A 14,183-nucleotide genomic window follows, 5' to 3' on the forward strand; every position below is an offset into this window, starting at 1 on the left:
CCCCGCATCATGCATGTGTGTATTTGCCTTTAAACATGAGCAAAGTAGCTTAAATGCTAACATGCTAACAGTCGTCATGCTAGCACCTAGCAAGAGAGCCTCAAGTTTAGAAAGTGCCAAGGTTGTCCTATAACCTCCCTACATCATGCCATATGTGTATTTGCCTGAAGACATGAGTAAATTAGCTTAAATGCTAACATGCTAACGGCTACCATGCTAGCACCTAGCAAGAGAGCATCAAGTTGAGAAAGTGCCAAGGTTGTCCTATAACCTCCCTACATCATGCCATGTGTGTATTTGCCTTTAGACATGAGTAAATTAGCTTAGATGCTAACATGCTAACGGCTACCATGTTAGCACCTAGCAAGAGGGTTTCAAGTTTAGAAAGTGCCAAGGTTGTCCTATAACCTCCCTATATCATGCCATGTGTGTATTTGCCTTTAAACGTGAGTAAATTAGCTTAAATGCTAACATGCTAACAGTTATCATGCTAGCACCTAGCAAGAGAGCCTCAAGTTTAGAAAGTGCCAAGGTTGTCCTATAACCTCCCTACATCATGCCATGTGTGTATTTGCCGTTAGACATGAGTAAATTAGCTTAAATGCTAACATGCTAACGGCTAACATGCTAGCACCTAGCAAGAGAGCCTCAAGTTTAGAAACTGCCAAGGTTGTCCTATGACCTCCCTGCATCATGCCATGTGTGTATTTGCCTTTAGACATGAGTAAATTAGCTTCAATGCTAACATGCTAACATGCTAGCAATTAGCATTTAGCCACAGAGAGAGTTCAGAAGTTTATCTAAAAAATGAGCCATCAATCACGTTTCTACGTGGCCGTATGGCTGAGCTACAAGGCTGTGAAAAGTCTGTAAATTTTCGTTTCTTTCACTGGCATGAGCTGTTCTAAAAATAGAACTGGGGTGTCCCTAATATAGTGGCCGATTTTTTTTTCTATCGCGAATACCGTCGCCATGGTTACACGAAACGTTCCAAAAAATAAATACCGCTGTAGTCCCGAGCGTCACGATTCCGGCGGTGTACCATGTGTGGGGGTCCTTCATGTGGTTTCGGCCGCATTACGCGCGCAAAAAGTGGAAGATTAAGATATAAGAATAAAAACTAGAAAATTCCCGCGGAAATTTTGATGGACTGGCCACCTGTGCTGTGAACCTCGGGCCCGGTGGGCCAACGGCTACCGCGGTAGCACCTAGCAAGAAAGCCTCAAGTACGGAAAAAGTTGATGCAGTCCCATAGTGTCCCCACATCATGCCAAGTGTGTAATTGCCTTTAAACTTGAGTAAATTAGCTTAAATGCTAACATGCTAACAATCATTATGCTAGCACCTAGCAAGAGAGCCTCAAGTTTAGAAAGTGCCAAGGTTGTCCTATAACCTCCCTACATCATGCCATGTGTGTATTTGCCTTTAAATGTGAGTAAATTGGCTTAAATGCTAACATGCTAACAGTTATCATGCTAGCACCTAGCAAGAGAGCCTCAAGTTTAGAAAGTGCCAAGGTTGTCCTATAACCTCCCTACATCATGTCATGTGTGCATTTGCCTGTAGACATGAGTAAATTAGCTTAAATGCTAACATGCTAACGGCTACCATGCTAGCACCTAGCAAGAGGGCCTGAAGTTTACAAACTGCCAAGGTTGTCCTATAACCTCCCCACATCATGCCATGTGTGTATTTGCCTTTAAACGTGAGTAAATTAGCTTATATGCTAACACGCTAACAGTCATTATGCTAGCACCTAGCAAGAGAGCCTCAAGTTTAGAAAGTGCCAAGGATGTCCTATAACGTCACTGCATCATGCATGTGTGTATTTGCCTTTAAACATGAGCAAATTAGCTTAAATGCTAACATGCTAACAGTCATCATGCTAGCACCTAGCAAGAGAGCCTCAAGTTTAGAAAGTGCCAAGGTTGTCCTATAACCTCCCTACATCACATCATGTGTGTATTTGCCTTTAGACATGAGTAAATTAGCTTAAATGCTAACATGCTAACGGCTAACATGCTAGCACCTAGCAAGAGAGTTTCAAGTTTACAAAGTGCCAAGGTTGTCCTTCAACCTCCCTATATCATGCCATGTGTGTATTTGCCTTTAAACGTGGGTAAATTAGCTTAAATGCTAACATGCTAACAGTTATCATGCTAGCACCTAGCAAGAGACCCTCAAGTTTAAAAAGTGCCAAGGTTGTCCTATAACATCCCTACATCATGCCATGTGTGTATTTGCCTTTAGACATGAGTAAATTACCTTAAATGCTAACATGCTAACGGCTAACATGCTAGCACCTAGCAAGACAGCCTTAAGTTTAGAAACTACCAAGGTTGTCATATAACCTCCCCACATCATGCCATGTGTGTATTTGCCTTTAAACGTGAGTAAATTAGCTTATATGCTAACACGCTAACAGTCATTATGCTAGCACCTAGCAAGAGAGCCTCAAGTTTAGAAAGTGCCAAGGATGTCCTATAACGTCCCTCCATCATGCATGTGTGTATTTGCCTTTAAACATGAGCAAATTAGCTTAAATGCTAACATGCTAACAGTCATCATGCTAGCACCTAGCAAGACAGCCTCAAGTTTAGAAACTGCCAAGGTTGTCCTATAACCTCCCTACATCATGCCATGTGTGTATTTGCCTTTAGACATGAGTAAATTAGCTTAAATGCTAACATGCTAACAATCATTATGCTAGCACCTAGCAAGAGAGCCTCAAGTTTAGAAAGTGCCAAGGTTGTCCTATAACCTCCCTACACCATGCCATATGTGTATTTGCCTTTAGACATGAGTAAATTAGCTTAAATGCTAACATGCTAACGGCTACCATGCTAGCACCTAGCAAGAGAGCCTCAAGTTTAGAAACTGCCAAGGTTGTCCTAGAACCTCCCTGCATCATGCCATGGGTGTATTTGCCTTTAAACATGAGTAAATTAGCTTAAATGCTAACATGCTAACATGCTAGCAATTAGCATTTAGCCACAGAGAGAGTTCAGAAGTTTATCTAAAAAATGAGCCATCAACCACGTTTCTACGTGGCCGTATGGCTGAGCTACAAGGCTGTGAAAAGTCTGTAAATTCTCGTTTTCTCTGGAATGCGGCTGTTCTAAAAATAGAATGGTGTACCTAATCTAGTGGCCGATTTTTTTTTCTATCGCAAATAGCGTCGCCATGGTTACACGAAACGTTCCAAAAAATAAATACCGCTGTAGTCCCGAGCGTCACGATTCCGACGGTGTAACATGTGTGGGGGTCCTTCTTGCGGTTTTGGCCGCATTACGCGCACAAAAAGTGGAAGATTAAGATATAAGAATAATAAAAATTGGTAAACACCACAAGGAATAACAATATGGGCTGGCTCAGTAGCCAGCCCATAGACTGCTACTGCAAGTAGCAGTCTATGGGCTGGCTACTGAGCCAGTCCATAATAATTATAACTAAACAGCAATAACAATATGGGCTGGCTCAGTAGCCAGCCCATAGACTGCTACTGCAAGTAGCAGTCTATGGGCTGGCTACTGGGCCAGTCCATAATAATAATAGCTAAACAACAATAACAATATGGGCTGGCTCAGTAGCCAGCCCATAGACTGCTACTGCAAGTAGCAGTCTATGGGCTGGCTACTGGGCCAGTCCATAACTAAACGCACAAGGAATAACAATATGGGCTGGCTCAGTAGCCAGCCCATAGACTGCTACTGCAAGTAGCAGTCTATGGGCTGGCTACTGGGCCAGTCCATAATAAAACGGCAAATAATAAAAACTTAAGAAACCACATATAGTTGGTGGGTAGACAAATTATTTTTTTCAGATCAAAATGAACAAAGCATTATTAGAGCCCTGTAGACATGACAAAACACGACTATAGTCACAGTTATACTCTTTTTATTTACAACATATTGCGCAACTGCAGGGTCTCGAGACACATGCTAACTCGCAAACTAGAGAGCTAGCGACCTAAACGGTAGCCTTCAAGTTATTTCCTTTAAACTTAAATAGCCAAAAACTTACCACTTCCACACAGATGGGGAGGATAACTATTAACAGTTATTTAACCTTTAACATGAACATTAATCAAACGTAATACATTTTTCTGGGTACATGATACCATACAGCATCCATATCAAACTTGCGCGGGCCGCACTAACATTAAACTTTCATATCAAGGTGGGGGCCTCAAACTAGTGTCCTGCGGGCCACATTTGGCCCGCGGGCCGCGTGTTTGAGACCCCTGCCATAGATGTTTCTTTAGTGATTAATACTAAAATGAGAAAATAAATAAAAGTAATTGATTTAAGAGATATGTTCTATAGCCCTCAGTAATAGCCAGGTAACAAAAGAACCTTCAATTTATTAACATGATTCTTTTGAGGTTAATTTTACCATTTTTGGAAATTGAAATGGAGGGGTATAGTGACAAAAAAAGGCCTACATGCCCACACCAAAAGTATTAAAATTAACATTTTCATGGATGAGGAAGCCTAAGAAGGTAACCAAGACATGAGAAGCAAATTTGATGGTAACTTATAGTTTTTAGTGTATTTTATAGCTGATTTAATACATGGGTCAAAACCGACCCGGTAACATAAGACATGATACCAGAAAGCTAACACAAGAGGAAGGTTAATGCCCTGCACCACCAATGAGCGCCCACACTGATAGAAATGTACTGCTGTGGTCAGATGTTAATGTTTTCTTGTTATATTGTAAATATAACTTTAAACCAACCTCGTTTCCCTAAAATGGCAATTTTATTCTATGTTTTGTTTGTCATATTACTACTTTTTTCTTTATTCTTGTAGAACGACTGCTTTTTTCGTCCTATTTTGCTGTTTTTTTTTCTTAAGTTGTATTTTTACAATGTACTGAGGGCAAACTCCAAAATATAACAGCCCCCAGATTGCACTTGGGACACCCCTGACATTAAAATATCGATTAAAAAAAGTAATTTAAATTGTAAGATGTAGCCTTTGCAAAAATAGCCTGTAAAATGTCAGACATGACACTTTATATTAAATTGTACCAAAAACGTCTTCCCAGTTTGTTCCTGCTTTGTCACCACAAAGACAATCCCTGGATCCTCCATAGTAATCATTTTGACTCAGTAAACAAGTCACAGGATTACACAAAAAAACTAAAACAATCCATTTCCACCAAAGTTGGAACACAGACATTTCAGCAAGGAAATGTGCTATTTGACACTGATCGAGTCCCAATACCCGATAGCGTCACAGCCCACCACCCAGAATCATCAAGTCACCACCACCACCACGAACCATCCTGAACAAGGAAGTAGCCACAGATGAAAAACTCAAGACTGATACGCTCCACTGCTTCCATCTCCGACACCACCAGACACCAAGGTCAGGTAAAAGGTCACATTTCCATGTGACCTTTCTCATGGTTATTTCATTAAAGTGGTATTATTAAGACTCTTTATCAGAGCAATAGCTGATCCAAGATGGTGCATTTAGCTGCTATCAAAGGTCATCTTTGTCAGCTCCGGATTCAACAATCCACTGATTTTTGTGTTGTGGATATGATCCTTTCACGGAAATAAACGGGTCATTTGACAAATATGTTTTGGAACTCTGCCGGTGTCTTTCTTATGGTGGAGTCATGGATACTGACCTTAACGGAGGCAAGTGAGGCCAGCACTTCTTTGGATGTTGTTGTGGGGTCTTTTGTGACCTCTTGGATGAGTCGTCGCTGCACTCTTGGGGTCCTTTTGGTTGACCGGCTACTCCTGAGAAGGTTCACCACTTTTCCATGTTTTCGCTAAGTCGTAGCTGTGTTCAGTAAGTAGAGCCCCCACCTGTTACGTTCCATACCTGCCAGTGAATGGTGAAAATCATTATCAATGAAACAAACATGTGAAAGTAGTGGCCTAGTAGTCACAATGCCACTTGGCATTGAATCCACTTTTTTTTTTATTGAATTTATCAAATGGTTCCTTTTCAAATACACCCCCCCCACACACACACACAAACTATCCTAAATATAATAAAATGCCATTTAAAAGACTCTCCAATGCCTCATTTCACAGTCTGTCATGGTTTACTGAACTGTGCCAAATGGCCGATTGGCACAAGAAATCCTATTAAATGATATCACATTTGACTACATTATATATATATATATATATATATATATATATATATATACATATATATATATATATATATATACATATATATATATATATATATATATATATATATATATATATATATATATATATACATATATATATATATACACACACACACACACACACACATACAGCCCCTCTGCCAAAGTCAAAAAGTTTGCCCAGCATAGTAGTTCTCTGTAGGTTAGCATAGTGTTTCTCTGTCGGTTACAGTATTTCGCTGCGGTTAGCATAGTATTTCTCCGTGGGTTAGAATAGTTGTTCCCTGTGGGTTAGCATAATATTTCTCTGTGGGTTAGCATAGTATTTCTCTGTCTGTTATCATAGCATCTCTCTGTCGGTTATAGTAGTTCTCTGTGGGTTAGAATACAATTTCGCTGTGGGTCTGAATAGTAGTTCTCTGTGGGTTAGCGTAGTAGTTCTCTGTGGGTTAGCGTAGTAGTGCTCTGTGGGTTAGCGTAGTAGTTTCTGTGGGTTAGCGTAGTAGTTGGCTGTGGATTAGAATAGTAGTTCTCTGTGTGTTAGAGTAGTAGTTCTCTGTGTGTTAGAGTAGTAGTTCTCTCTGGGTCAGAGAAGTATTTCTCTCTGGGTCAGAGTTGTAGTTCTCTCTGGGTCAGAGTTGTAGTTCTCTCTGGGTCAGAGTTGTAGTTCTCTCTGGGTCAGAGTTGTAGTTCTCTCTGGGTCAGAATAGTAGTTCTGTCTGGGTCAGAGTAGTAGTTCTCTCTGGGTTAGAGTAGTAGTTCTCTCTGGGTTAGAGTAGTAGTTCTCTGTGAGTCAGAATAGTAGTTCTCTCTGGGTTAGAGTAGTAGTTCTCTGTGGTTAGCATAGTATTTCTCACACTTCTTCAAAAGGCTGTGTGCATGACGGTCCAACCACAGGCCTGTACGTCCAGATGACTACTATAAAGCAGTGTTTCATAACAGGTATTTTCTTTTTCTACTTGTTAGCCTACATGAGACATCATCATGACAGCTGTGTGGACTGCATTGGCGTCTTATGTCCACCAGATGGCACTGTTTTCTCCTTGCATTTAATACTGTACTGTACTGCACTGACTGACCGTTTGTCTTTAATTCCAATTCCACCAAATTCCCTCAAGGAGAAGTATATTAAAATAGAGCTCTCTATATCACAATGACACAGGGAGGGAAACTCAACTACAAGTAAATGCTGTAATTCTTCATCAGGTTAATTTATAGATGAGTTTAATTACTCCACAATTAATATGCCACACACTTTCATTTCAGTAAAGGCGTATAACTCTTTTTGTCCTACCTTGTCAGCTGGAGAAATGAAGTATTTTGACAACATTCAATAGAACAGGCTGATTTCTCAAACCAAGTACTTCACTCAGTACACTTCATTATGCATACTGTGTACACTGTGTACTTTCATTCATGAGTGCGTACATTTGCACATTTGCAATGCATTACTGTCAAAATGACGATTCAAACAGTCAATACAGTAATCCCTCATTTATTGCGGTTAATTGAGTCCAAATCCCACCGTGATAAGTGAATTCCCACCCAGTAGGAGTTAAAAGTAGATTGCTGGCTAATACCATGAATACAACGAATAATTCACCTAATTGTCTGCACTTCACTAATGATACTGATGAATAATTGATGATGTTGCTGATATCGTGTTATGAAATGCATCATCATCCTGCATTACTGAGGTGTGTGGTTGAGCTGGAGGCTGAAACAGCACCTGTCCAACAAATGGAAAAAAAAAACACATTTTGTTTCCCACGGGACATTGGGGGGTGGGGGGATTTTTGTCCAGAACTCCACAGTTGTCCATATGCTCTTGCCAGCAAATTGGATTTAGAAAGTTTTTCTGCAGTGTTCAATACTGGCCTTGTATCAAAATTAGTAGTAGTTAGAAGTAACTACTAACATGGTACTGTAACTAAACATTTATTTATTTTTACCCATGTCTCTTTTTGTTTTGCACTTGAAAAAGGTCAACTGCATCGTGTTTTTTGGCTTCTTCTTTGGCTGATTTGGAAGAACTCACAGTAAAGTGAGTAAAGTAAAGCTACTGTACTTCCGACTGCGAGCTCCCCTTTATCAGAGAAGCAGTTGAGACCTTGGCATCGGACCGCGCTGAGAGATGTTATCAGCCGCTGAAATGCCTGCAAACCTGCTGCCTCCCCTGTGAGGCATTCAAAGAAAAGACTCGTACAAGAAGGATTTAACGCTGAGAGATGAGAAGTCAAACAGCTTGTCATGCCGACTTTGGTTTGTTTACCTGCCATTGTAGATAAATAATGGGTGGCTGGTGTGTGAGAAATACTTTTCTATCCTTTTTTAATCATTTTTTTTAACTGTTCTGTTTGGCAGCTTGGTTATGCAATAAGAGGGATCTACACGCCTTACTACACACCTCTCCAAGATACAATTTAACCTGTCAACAGTAAATAACCTACTGCCTACTTCATACATAATGCTAATAGAGGGAAAATACAGGATGCTTTTTCAATGGGAGGCTGGGAGGACTAAATACAGGAGTTTCCCGGACAAAACGGGAGAATTGAAAGCAGAGCTGCAAGAAAGTCATTGTTTTGCAAGTCCCAAGTCATGATGTGCAGGTCCAATTCAAGTCCAAAGTCATAGGTTTGAAATCTTTGAGTACTTACATTTCATAAGCGCGGTTTAATGTTTACCCAGCTAGCACACAACGTTAAAAGGACCCCCATGGCTAGTTAGTAACCTGACCAAAAACTAACATTTCGACAACATTCATGGGGGCTTCAACACGTAATACAGAGGTCACGTTAGTATTTTCAAGTCATCAAACTCATGTCCGAGTCAAGTCCCAAAGCACTGATGTCAAAGTCCAGTTGCAACTCTCGGATGAGATTATTGTGTCAAAAGTCAGCAAAATGATTTTCAAGTCATCAAACTCATGTCCAAGTCAAGTCCCAAAGCATTGATGTCAAAGTCCAGTTGCAACTCTCGGATGAGATTATTGTGTCGAAAGTCAGCAAAAGTATTTTCAAGTCATCAAACTCATGTCCAAGTCAAGTCCCAAATCATTGATGTCAAAGTCCCAAAGCATTGATGTCAAAGTCCATTGCAACTCTCGGATGAGATTATTCTATCGAAAGTCAGCAAAAGTATTTTCAAGTCATCAAACTCATGTCCGAGTCAAGTCCCAAAGCATTGATGTCAAAGTCCAGTTGCAACTCTCGGATGAGATTATTGTGTCGAAAGTCATCAAAATGGTGACTCTAGTCCAAGTCGCATAACTCGAGTCCACACTTCTGGTTGAAAGGTATGTCTGGGGAGTATTCCAGAAAACAAGGTTTAGGCTCCACCGTATGGTTTGATATCAGGGTTTCCAACCATCCACTTGTTATTATTCACTCATGATCCTCCCACTCCGCCAAGCCTTTTCCATAGTTGCCAACTATTACCTTTGTTTTGGTATTCTGTATCCATGAAGCATTGACATCTTCTTTCCTCCCTCCTTACTCCATCCTAATCAGTTTTAGCTTTATTTAAAAGGCTATAGAGACAGAGAGATTTAGGAACAAAAGGGAATAACTTTGGGGACTGATAGAGAGAAAGTGGGTGGAAACGCGAGTCAATATTGAACGCAGGGGCAGTGATCCACAAAGCAGTCATTTTTGTCGGCCCGAAATGACACTAGGAATAACAACAGCACTGACATTGATTGCAATAAAAGCAGTAATTATAGTGAAGGGAAGAAATAGTAGCAAGCAATTAGTCATCACCACGACTACCACAGATACAGCAGGGCTCTACGTTAAAAACAAAAATTACTTGCCCATGGGGAATCCTTAAAGTGAGAACTACTTGCCCGAACTTGCCCCATGTAAAATGAAAAGACTGCCATAATGATATCATATATCAATATATGCTGATAATTAATCAGATAATAGCACTGATGCATTGTATTTGGAGAAATGTCTGAAAATTTGTGGAGATGTATGTTAACATGGCAAGACATGCTACCTTACACATGGTAGTCGTAGTAAGCAGTGATATTTATAAGTTGTGCACCACAATGAAACATTTGACACATTTGTGTACTAGTGAAGTGTTTTTAATCCAGAAAAAATGCTCAATGGTCAAACAATAATTTGTGAAGCAAAGGTGAGAAAAATACACAGAGAAATTGAACCGCTAGATTTTGTAACTTGTGCAAAATCAGCACTTGGTATTGGATCTAATCGGTGGTGTTTCCTTCAGAAGTTGTTGAAGAATTAGACCATGTTGGCAGGGACGCCATGACAGATGTTTTCCTAGTAAAACGATCGCTGATTGGTTGATCGCGAACAAGAACGGGTGTGGGTAAAACGCGGATTGTGGATTACGGACCGCGGTCTAAATAAACGATTCTGATTGGTCCATTTCAACATTTGCAAGGATTGGTTTGCAAATTACCACCGGAATTACGCAGTCCGTGTTTTACCAACACCCAACAAGAACCGCTTTAAAAAAAACTCTTGGCAGTACGGCATGCTAAAGTGCACTTGCCCGACGGGAATATTAATGATTGGATTTACTTGCCCGAATTTTGTTTTAACTTGCCCCGGGCCATCGGTACATCGTTATTGTCGAGCCCTGTACAGTGATAGACATTTTTACTGTTAGGTTTCATGCCTATCCCAACTGGGCTGGCACACATTGGAGTGGTCACCAGTCAATCACAGGGCACATACTTTATATGCACAAGCAACCATTCATATCTATGAGAATTTAGACTCTAATGAACAAACATGCATGGTTTTGGTCCAATGGAGAGTCCGACATTACAATCAAACAACTGCTACTTGCTGTGAGGCACGAGTGCTGACCACCATGTCACCATGAGTACAGTGTGCCCCCTGTACAAAAATGTCTATTAAACCTTTGCATGACAAATTTGGGGAATCATGTTGTAGATGTTATACTGTATGTTGATATTCCAAATAAATAAAGATGTGTTAAAAATATATATTTTTGAAAAGAAATGGCTTGGAGATCTCCTTTGTTCTGTTTCCGACTGAAAATAAAGCTGCTGATTCCAAATGATCAGAGACCAGCGCAAACTGTGTGGGTATTATTGTCACCATGGCAACAAACACTACCTTCTCTCAACAAAGTAAATTGCTGTGGTTCAGGGAAATGTACCCAAACCGAGTAAACCACTGTTATTGGGAGTCAGGGAAGAAAGAAATAAGTCAGGAAAAAGCAATAAACAAACTCGGTGCTGGCCAGTGGCCACCATTATGACGAATGAGATAGCTAGCTAGACACGGTAGATTGACTGTAATACAATCAATATGATCTGCGATCAGTCGAAATGCATGAATCTGTTTCACACCGGTGCCTGCCCAAGTCCACCTGTGTTCTTAATGTGTTTATCACAAACCTACAGCTGCAACTAACGATTATTTTAATAACAGATTAATTGGTTTACTATTTTGGGGGGGGATTAATTAATCTCAAAAAATTTATCTTAAACAAATTTCTTCCCTGTTTCTATATTCAAAAATGTAATATTTGAACTGACAGACCAAAAGAGTTAATTGGATAATCGATTAACAGATGATTAATTGATTAATTGTTGCAGCTCTGTTAATGTTAGTAACCTATTCGCTTGCTCATACTATGAAATGTAGCCCATCTGTGATGTCATCAGTAGTTGACTGTAATTATTTGGGAATGAACTGAAAACACAATACTGAAAATTTTCCATACCCAAAATAATCATAAATGCATACAAATGATGGACAAAAGGGATAAATGATCAATTAAGGCAGGGGTGTCCAAATATTTTCCACCAAGGGCCACATACTGACTCAGCAATTCCTGTTAGTTTGCTCACTCCCTGTGTATAACATGTACCAAGTTTAGAATTTTTAATAAGGAAAAAGGTGAAAATAAGCATTCAGCAAAGTATAAAAGTCCCAAAGTCCCCACCATCACCCACACCTCCTGCTTAGGTTGCTGGCAGTGAAGATTGCAGCTTATTCTGTGGAGCTTGGGGTGCTGTGTAGTGTTTATTTTTTAACACACTCTAAACACCGGGGTGATTTATGGTTGATGTCCAGTTTATCCCCTGAGATTATGCAGCCGCTTGCAAAGATAGCGCCATATACTATCTCTGAGTGTCTGGGGGTGAAAATTGAGGGGAAGTGTGTTATGGCCGGCCATCAATGGCTTGCACTAACCACTCCAGCTCATCTCTGCACAGTGCGATTGCCAGCAGGGAGAGATGATCAATGACACACATCAAGGCTATTCTTAGAAGAGATGCGAGCGCAAGGAAGGATCGTTTTTTAGCATATTACTTAAAAAAAAAAACAATAACGTGTCATAGGGTTTTTTTTTAATTAAAAAGAGCTACTAGCTTGATGATGGATGAGTCAGCAAAAAGCCATGAGCGAAGGCTGTAGTGTAGAATAATGTAGTTCATGCTGAGCTAACTGTCCTTTTACTAGGCAGAATATCAACAGTATTGATAATTAATTGCATGCAAGGCTTTTGTCCGATCCATAAATACCGCAGTTGCACACTTTGTGTAAAAATATGTAAAAGCAATTCACCTATTGACACTATCAATGTTGTTTTTGTGTGCTTTAGATTATCTTAGCTTCACTTAGTTTACCTTATTTTAGCGTTCCGACCCCTATGATAAGTGAATTCCCTCAAAGCAGGATTCCTTATTAATATATGAAATACTTCCATTCACACAGCATCAAAAAACATCCATCCATTTTCTGTGCCGCTCATCCTCACGAGAGGGCGAGAGGCGGGGTACACCCTGGACTGGTCGCCAGCCAATCACAGGGCACATATAGACAAACAACCATTCCCACTCACATTGGACAATTTGGAGTCGCCAATTAACCTAGCATGTTTTTGGAATGTGGGAGGAAACCGGAGTACCCGGAGAAAACCCACGCACGCTTTAGGGAGAAGCATAGAAAACCATCTTCTAAATACGTTTGTGACGTAGCTCGTCTGTCACGGCTTTAGTGACGACACACACACACACGCACGTACACACAACAAAAACTTTCTTTCACGTCAATACAGACATGATCAACATATTGTGTCAACTTTAGTCGTATAAATCCATACACGGGAAGATAACTTACTTTAGGTGCTGTGGTTCCCCGTGTTGGAAAAAAGAAAGCTGACTATTACTTCCGGGTTGGTTAAACACTTCCTGTTTTACGGTGATTGAATAATTAGTTAATGTAGCATTGACACGCAGTGGGAGGGGCCTGGTATTTACAGTATAATGAGAGCATGTTCAGTTATAAAGAGACGTTACAAAGCAGTAACATTGTTTGAGGGTTTTTACTTATTAGAATCCAATTGAATTGATGTTTTGTTTGATCTAAATGCTAAACAGATTTGCTCTGTCAGTAAAGGTGTAAGCTACAACTTCCCTGTACTATGAAATTTTATTTGCTGTTATTTGATGTTTTTGTTATGCGAATTTGGAGCAAGAAGAAACACAGAAAAGAAGAAGAAGAAGAGAAACTGGGGTGGGGGGGCAGTACAGAGAGAGACAAAAACAGCAGCAACAACAATTCCCATAACAACAACAGTGACAAACAGGACTGCATCAGTTAAATGTCAATGATGGCTAAAAGTCACAATGGAGATGATATCACCTCACAGTCCAACTTACCAGTGGCAATAGTAACAATGAAGACATGAACCGTGATAGTAAACACAATTACATCGATAGCAGTAATTAAAATCCCATTGCTTGACATCATAATTACTGTAATAATAGCATACCAATAGCATAAAGACATCAAGGATAAGACGCTAGATTGTGTAGAGAAGCACCCATGTGCTGTGAGTGCACATATGGAGGTATATTGAGGTATGTTGGTGTGCATATTCATATATGTGTGTGTAAATGTGCTCATATGTGTGAATGCGTGTGTGTGAATGTGTAATTGACACAGAATGACAAAAGAAGAGGCACTGCCTTCTACCGCCCAGTAAACCCCGCCCCGCTCAGCCAGGTCAAGCTCTCACCA

General features: G+C 40.2%; 1 long non-coding RNA gene across 1 annotated transcript in view; it reads right to left on the reverse strand.

Moving 5' to 3' along the window:
• LOC131104816 (uncharacterized) overlaps positions 1 to 13,336 on the reverse strand; it is a 38,789-nt gene extending 25,453 nt beyond the window's left edge. Inside the window, exons 1-2 of the long non-coding RNA XR_009119829.1 lie at positions 13,281 to 13,336; positions 5,644 to 5,843 (exon numbers count right to left, since the gene is read on the reverse strand). This is a non-coding gene — a long non-coding RNA (uncharacterized LOC131104816). The remainder of the gene's footprint in view (positions 1 to 5,643; positions 5,844 to 13,280) is intronic.
• Between the last annotated feature and the right edge of the window lie 847 nt (positions 13,337 to 14,183).

Source organism: Doryrhamphus excisus, chromosome 2 (genome assembly GCF_030265055.1).
Source record: "Doryrhamphus excisus isolate RoL2022-K1 chromosome 2, RoL_Dexc_1.0, whole genome shotgun sequence".
NCBI lineage: Eukaryota > Metazoa > Chordata > Actinopteri > Syngnathiformes > Syngnathidae > Doryrhamphus > Doryrhamphus excisus.